Here is an 8,684-nt window from a genome sequence, read left to right on the forward strand (position 1 = left end):
TGATGTATAGCGTAGTGTATGGATTACTATATAATATTTGTAGCATCTGAATGAATTCTTGGGGCAAGTTAAAATAGGGTAACAGGAATATCTACTTCTAAATAATGGAGGACAAAGGCCTACAGGTAGGAACATATTTTAAATATTGCTATTACAACCCTAGAAAAGTGCCTAGAATGTCAGGTTATGATTAGCATGAATTAAAATAGGAATATAAAGTATGTAATTCAAATGTGGCCCAGTATTTCCAGACTGCAGTTCTCAATGATTTGCCAGTAATATTCCAAACAACCACAGGTGTAAAAGTAACAGACATATATGGAAGTTGTGCTAGAAGCAAGGATTGCCAGCACACACATTCCAGATGACTACCATGACATTACACAAGACTTGGCAGCTATTAGACTGGGTGACATTAAGGTTAATATACCCCTACCTTGTTCTAGGGCACACCAATCATGTTGCTATTTACTCTGTTAATGATACCTGCGTCTAACATGCCTACCTTAAACACATACCTTAATTTCCAGTGGGATGAGTCTCCTCAGTCTGGCTCTGGCTGTTAATCAAGGCTGCCAAAGGTTCCACAGTTACTCTTCTGTGTGGTTGTTCAGCAAAGTCTTCACCCTCTCTGTCTATGACTATTGCCAGCAGCTTCAGCCTGTATCACACACATCTGTATGTAAAAAGTAGCTGCTACAAACATTCTCTTTGTGCTGATATATCTTTAGCCCACCAATTTTCACCTCGACTTATAAGAAAGGGGATGGAATCTACATTGATGCCTTATATCTTGTTGAGTAGTTGCCTGGGATTGGCTGATTATACTACAAATCAGCTGAGAAGGCTGCATTTAGCATTTCTGAAGCACAGGTCACTTCAGATGCAATTAACTGATAAGAACCATCATAAAAAAGCAAATTCATAGCTAGGCAAACTAGTGTGGATCAGAGTTACTTTTTATGTCTAATTCGTTGACACATTTTTCATATAGCAGTATCTTTCAACAGAGGAGTATTGTACTTCATCAGGTATGTATCCGTTTTGTTTCGTACATGATGCATATGTTTGAATATACTTAGGAAGAATGTTGGTTACATCAGTACATCTTTGTTACAACTGTACTCATGACATCGCATTGATGTATATTCCTGTTAGATGTACAGGGGACATAGAGTATACCAAGAGTATAATGCTGTGTGACAACAAGATACACAGGTCTCCTAGGTACTTTCTTTGATAGCAGTTGTAATAGTACACTGCTGTTCTGTTGGCAGTATTTTTTATTTTTATTTTTTCTGGGGGGTATCTTTCCTGGTATGCAGCACACTACAATGGACTGCTGTGTTGGATGTGTGAGCATACATGAGTATCTGTCATGGCACAAACAGGAATATGCCACTGTTCTACTATCCTAGTTGCATCCACACCCTTTTTATTTTTGGCCCACTGTTGAATATAAGATGTGCAATCAAGCAGTGAATACTGATAGGCTTCCTTTACTGCTGTCTCTCTACATAGTTTACTTATATGTATGTGATCCTTATATGTGTTCTCATTTCTTTGTATTTCAGGAAACATTATGCATGCATGTCACAGGCTACCATTTTCTGAGGTGGAAAACGACCTCATCACTGAGGCTTTGCAACAACATTATCAAGTCATGCTGTCCTGAGGGAGAGCAAATAGATCAGAATGTGCAGCCCTGTGGGATGAACTGATGCACAACATCAATGCCATGGGTCACCAGAATCATAGCAATGAGCAGGTGCAGCACCATGCCACAAACATGATCCATGCAGCAAGGAGGCGGGCAGCTGACATGGCCAGGCATCATCAGGTCACTGGTGGTAGGCCTACAGCAGAACCTCCTCTCACAGCCACAGAGGAGTTCCTGGCAAACGTTGCTACACAGGACAGTTTCCAGACATCCATCAGCCAATATGTTGTGGATGTGGGTGCCACCCATTCCTCTCAAGAGGAGTTTCTAAATATGCTTAGTTAGATCAGCTGTAGAATACTGTTGCATTCACCCTGTCAAGGTGTATATAGTTTTACATGGGTATCAGGTGTTTTTTTTGGGGGGGGGTGTAAGTTAGCTGCAGCTTTAAGCTCATATAGAGATTGTCCCCACATACCTTTTAACATTACAGTTACTGTAGATATGAGATTATTGGATGATCCCTTGCTCTACTGTAACATGTGGTGCTGTTGCTATTACCTCTCCCTCAACTTTTTCTGGACCGTCAGAAATTGGAAGAGGCTGTGCTCCTGCTGCTGGTAAGCAGAATACTGCTATGTCAGAGATGTAGATATATTTCAATGCAATAACTAAAGTGCCATCCCAGGCCTGCTGAATGGATTGATGTACTGTCTGCATGATTGTCAACTGTACAGATATTTTCTGAATATCCACAGTTTAGACTCACATGTCTGCCTCATAGGTATGACCATAGTGATTGACTTGAAAACTATTGTCCGGACATTAATGATTACCATAACTGTCAACTGTACAGATTTTTGCAGAATGTCCACAGTGTACATCATGTATTCTATTCTTTTTTCATAAGACTGTTGTTTTCTGACTAATTATTTCCAAATCATTACAGACTGGGGTTAGAAAATAATGTCTGCATGTTCTACTCTCTGGAGTTGGGAGGTATAAAAGTTTGTGATAGTGACAGCAGTGTCTACAGCTTAACATATATTGCACCATAGTAGTGCAGAGCATAATAGTGTGGGTATTAATGTATTGCTTTTTGCCTTTTTATCACACATGACCATGGAGGGTGGTCTGTGTGGCCTATACCACCTGATGGCAGTGTCTCTTCAGACTCTCATGATGATGGTGGCCAAATTGAGGCACAGCTGGGGGTTGCAGAGATTGAATCAGACACAGAGGTTTACATCCGTGGGCCACCCTTATTATCATGATACATAGCCAGTATGCATATGCATATCCCGTCCCTTGAGGCCACAGATATCAAGCAGTTTGAGTGTGGGGACATTGAACAGGGAAGTTTGGCAACTGTGGTTTAACTGACTGTTGACACTGGTCATAGCCAAACTGTTGGCCAGGTTCCACAGAGGTGGATTGATAGGGGTGCTCCTAGGAGGCCTGCTGGACCTCCACCACCAGTTTCAGGTGTCTCATCATATGTCACTTAGAGTATGTTTAGGGCCATCATGGAGGTGTGGGCACATTCAAAAAGGAACTCCTGATGGATGCTCAGGGTTACGGATGCAGCACAGTCTGACATCTGTGACTGCCTCCACTGTGTTGCTAATACCCTGGATCAGGGAAGGACACATAGGTCTGAGACAGATCACTAACTGTCTGTGATGGAACGTACATTGTCTGTGATGGAACATCTGATTGGAGTTGACCAACAAGGTTGTAGGCATAGGTCAGAAACTACATCTGCTGATACTCAATGTGGCTGTGCCCAATCATGTTCCCATAGTAGCAGTAGATCCAGTGCCCCAGAGGGGTGTGTGCTGTCAACACCAAGATGTAGCAGTCCATGTGGTTGTGGTCCTGGGTGTTCCCATGAAGGATACATGCCCAACAGACATCAGTCACCTTCAAGTAGTAGCACAGCATCTGAACCTGTATGTAGGTGCCAGTGCAACTCCTGGCAGAGCCGGTTTTCATACTCAGGGGCAGACGTGATGAGCTGTCAGCTCTACCATGCATGGCCCACAGCTGTCCAACAAACAGATACATAGGGCTAGAACTGAGGTTAGCTGTGTTCATGCAGGCACACACAAAACAATATCACATTGAGCGCACCTACAGACACACACATAACATTTCCATGGTCCATCTTGCCTGCTTACCTTGCTTACTTAGGCACACGCTTGCCAACCTATTGGGTCAGCCTAGGCCTCCCACACCCCCACACAACACCCTGTGCAAGTGATGATAACTGTGCCACATCCCTATCATCTTTCTCATGGATTCAGGGAAATAAAGCTATGTGTTTGATGCACAGGGTGACTATTTACATTAGTATGAATTCCTTTCATCTGCTGGTACTGTTGACATGGTACTTGTACTGGTCATTTACAGTTATCTGAACAATTTCTCCTACAGATCCACAAGCCAAAAAAATCCTTAGGACAAAACCTTTACAGTTACCTTCCTGCTCTTTCTTGGAATAAGCTTCCTATGGTCCTCAGACATATTATCAATATTCATGACTTTAAGACAGCTTTGAGAAATTATCTAAAAAGTACCTGGATTTGTCACTGCAATCATCCCACTTCACATCCTACTCTTTTCTATTTCAACTATCTTCTATTTCTCTCCTTTTCTCTATTAATCTGTTTCTCCTAGACATTTTCCACTTTCACTTCTCTCTTCTACCCCATACACATATCTTCCCCTTACACTATAACTCATCATACAAACTTCTATAACTATCTTTTTGACATATACCTAATTCCCCTTCTTTTCTAACTTGGCTCTTACTCACTTCCTCTATGCTCACCTCTCTTTCTGAATTGCCTCTTTTCCCAAATTTCCTTTTACTTGAACAACCCTGATCACCTTTGACTCTATTTTTATTAACCTATTTTGTGTTTTTTTTAATGTATTTTTAGCGTAATACTGCACTTCATATTAATTATTGCTTGTTATCTTATTCTTATTTGTTTAACTTGCACTATGTATATATTTCTTGTTTAATTTGTATCGGTAACATTCTGTTCTATACTTTATGTTGTGGAGATTTTCTCCTCGGGCCTTCACTGAAAATGGGCAAAAGCTCAGTCAGACTATCCCGATCAACAAATTTGCCATTTATACTGTGACTAGCATAATAATTTGTCTGCATTAAAATGGATGCTGTTGTAAGGCCTGTGAAGTCACACAATGAAATGTGTCTCGTGGAAATATCTACATTTCTCCGTCAGGATTGTGAAGAACACCTATTGGTACACAGCTACAATCAACCCATCAAAGTCAGAGCACACGATTGCATGTCAGCACAGAAGACAAATGTCATCAGAATGATAATACAGTATAATCTTCAGTTTTGCATGTATTTTGCATTGGGTTCTGAGGTTCATAGGATGTGACTAGGGTAGTGATCTGATGGTGTTTAGGAGCACAGCTGTTGCATCGCAATATAATGTTCAATGTCAAATGACATAAATGTCCAAGGTTTGCCTAGCAAGGTTCATAGTGGCAGTGGTCCATGTTAGATAACATTTTCACAGCAATTCAGGCAGCCTGCCCTTTAACTTGGTACTCTGATTGACATGGATATGAGGCATACTGCGGAGGAGTGTCAACTTTGAGAGATGTTCCTGTACCTCCAGCATAGCCTACATATGTCATACTGTACATTTAGATTCCTGGAACAAATAACTGTATCCCCACATTGATTCTCACAACTTCTATTTGCTGTCTGGTTGTTTGAAAGGCACTTTAGCCTTGCAAGGCCAAAATACTTACTGAAAACTTGAACAAGTTATCTGTGACTGCACAGACATCCATATCTTTACTGCAAAGAGTGCCTACAGGCAGTGTATTTTAAGCTGTGAACCCCAAGGGTTTAGTAGCATGAACCCTACTTTGCTGGAGTTGTACATTGTCACATTTATAAGTGTGATCTTGCGACCATGCCTAATAATGGGATTATGATTCAGGCTAATGCCATATGTCTGGCAAATCAGCGTACGTAATCCACCATGTTATCCCACACTGTCAGGTACTGTTTTACCTTACACCATAAACGTAATAGCATCTTACGTGTAAGCATATGTCAAGCCATTGCATAACCATGGCCTGCTGGGATGTATACACAAGCAATAATCTATTGCTAATGACATTAGCAGTGTCTGTTGAAGGGAAGTGGACAGCTTTTCATAGGCTGGTGTAAAATGCTCTGAGTAACATCCACTACCTGATCACATACACCAAGTTGGCTGCAGTGAGAATAGAACCACTATCTATGTTCATAGGTTACTGAACAGCACACACACACCAAGTTAACTGCAGTGAGGATAGAACCCCTACCTCTCTAAGTATATATATTACAGAATGCAGTACTTATCACACACAGCTCAAATCAGACATTGACATGACTTTAGGTAACTTTATAGTAGATGACTTTATAGTAGATATAGTAGAAACACACACATAGAAACACAAAGCACACACCTACATTCATGGAGGCTCTCAATAAAAACCTGCCCAAGCATCAGGGACATCGAAAGCATAAACGCAAGCAAACTCCTCCCCCCAACACAACCCAAATGACACATAGCCCACAAACTCAGTGTGCCACTCAACCACAGCCCATAAGGCATCACAACGTACCCAACACTCTAGTCATAAGTGACTCTATAGTCAGGTACACTGATGTTCCACTCACTAGACTAAACAAGGAGAAAGTTACTGTCAGCTGCCTGTCAGGTGCCAGGATCCGCCACATAACGCATGCACTCAGGTCACTCCACAATAAGTACAAATATGACACTGTCATTGTCCATGTTGGTGTGAATGACCTGAGACGTACCTCCCTGGACTACATGAAAAGAGACATGGAGGAGCTCTCCGATCTTGTATTCCAGGCAGGTATGACCCTAACCCTGAGTAGCATCCTGCCATCACCCAGAATGATACCACAGTACAAGGACAATATGATTGACTTCAACAATTGGCTAAGCTCTGGTGTCATTCTAAGGGGATCCAGTATTTGTCTGCCTGGGACGACATGATCGACAGTCCATGATGCTTTGCCAGAGATGGCCTGCACCTGTCACCCTTAGGATTCCGGATACTGGCTAAGACTCTTGCCACCCCTATAATGCCTTTTTTAGGCAAGGTTCAAATGACAAATTCACCACCGTAACCGGTACAAGCAAGCAAAATCTGAGGGTAATGCTACTCAATGCTAGAAGTCTAAACCTCAAAATGCACTCACTCGAGGCACTCCTTAAAATGGAGAACATTGACATCTGTGCAGTGACAGAGACCTGGTTCAAAGCTCCAGAGAGCACCCCTGCATTGCCAGGCTTCAATTCATACCACACCTTTTGGCCACCTAACCCAGAAAGAAGCACTAAAGGCGGAGGCGTGTCCATATTCATTAAGGATATCCACACCTCCAGGCTAGTTGCACAGCATAATGCATCCGAGATTATCCAAGTGCAACTAACTCTGGGCAAGACCGCAATCCAAATTGTAGCTTGCTACAGACCCCCCGCCATGCCCCAGGATTCACACTCCTCATTTCTTGATACACTGGAAAGTATTAGGGTACAACCCAACACCCTAATAATGGGCGATTTCAACTACCCCACCATTAACTGGGAAAACTACTCATGTACCAGCTCTTTTGCTCAACGTTTTCTAGAGTTCATAAATTCCAACGCCTTGGATCAACTTATTCACACCCCCACCAGGGGCAGCAATATCCTAGACCTGGTCATCACCAACATGGGAAACCAGTGTTCCACACCAGAGGTCAATTCCTCGTTGGTCAGATCCGACCACAAGCTAATCAGCCTAGACATCCACATCCCACCCCCAGCCCCAATTAGGGAAACCATCGTAAAAAACTTATCAAAAGCCAACTTCACACTTCTTAAGACAGAAGTGGCAAACTTCATGACACCCATGCAGATGGACAATAGAGGTATGACTGCCAAATCCTACACAAATGCACTTTATAAGCACTTACACGAGTGCATGGATCACGCTATCCCTAATAGAACCAAGATGTTATCCTCCAAAAAAAGGAAGCCAATCTGGTGGTCCTCTGCCATAAACAAACTCTACAACAGAAGAAAGAAACTGTTGCAAAAAAGAGTAAAATCCCATGACTGGAGGGACTCCCTGGTCAACCTCATTAAGAAGTTGAGATCCCTCATAAAATCCTCCAAAGCTAGTTACGAAAACAAAATTGCCACTGACTCTAAAGACAACCACAAAGCATTCTATAGCTATGTCAAGAATCTAAATGGGAACACTCAGATCTGCTCCGAGTAACAGCATAATGGCGCTAAATATACAGAACCAACTGATATTGCCAACATCCTAGCAGATAGGTTCAGTGCTAACTTTATTCCCCTCTCACCCCCTAGAGGGCCCATCTCTATACTGGAATAATGCAAAGTTCCTATAATCACGGCTGCACATGTAAAAAAATACACTCTCCAAAGCCAAGAACACAGCATCCATGGGACCTGACAATATCCCAGGCTGCGTTCTACATGAACTACAGAATGAACTGGCACCCTACCTAAGTACCATGTTCAATCATAGCCTCACCTCAGGCTTTGTACCCACTGAATGGCACACCGTGACAGTTATTCCACTCCACAAAGGGGGAACCACGACGGACCCTGGGAACTACCGCCCCATTTGCCTGATGAGCCTGGTCTGCAAGGCCATGGAACGTATCATCATGGAACTCATAAACAAAGACATTGGTAATCTCCAAACTCTGGACCCTACTCAGTTTGAATTTGTAAAAGGCAGATCATGTCTCCTAAACCTGATTGACTTCTTTGAAGCAGTCACCAAAGCCATAGATGATGGTAAAATGGTTCACACAGCTTATCTAGATCTCGCCAAGGCTTTCAACACCATCCCCCACTCTGGAATTGTAGATAAGCTCACTAAACTAGGTATAAATCCCTATGTCATAAAATGGGTTGCCAACTGGCTC

This window comes from Protopterus annectens, chromosome 3.part0 (genome assembly GCF_019279795.1).
Source record: "Protopterus annectens isolate FY-2018-M chromosome 3.part0, PAN1.0, whole genome shotgun sequence".
NCBI lineage: Eukaryota > Metazoa > Chordata > Ceratodontiformes > Protopteridae > Protopterus > Protopterus annectens.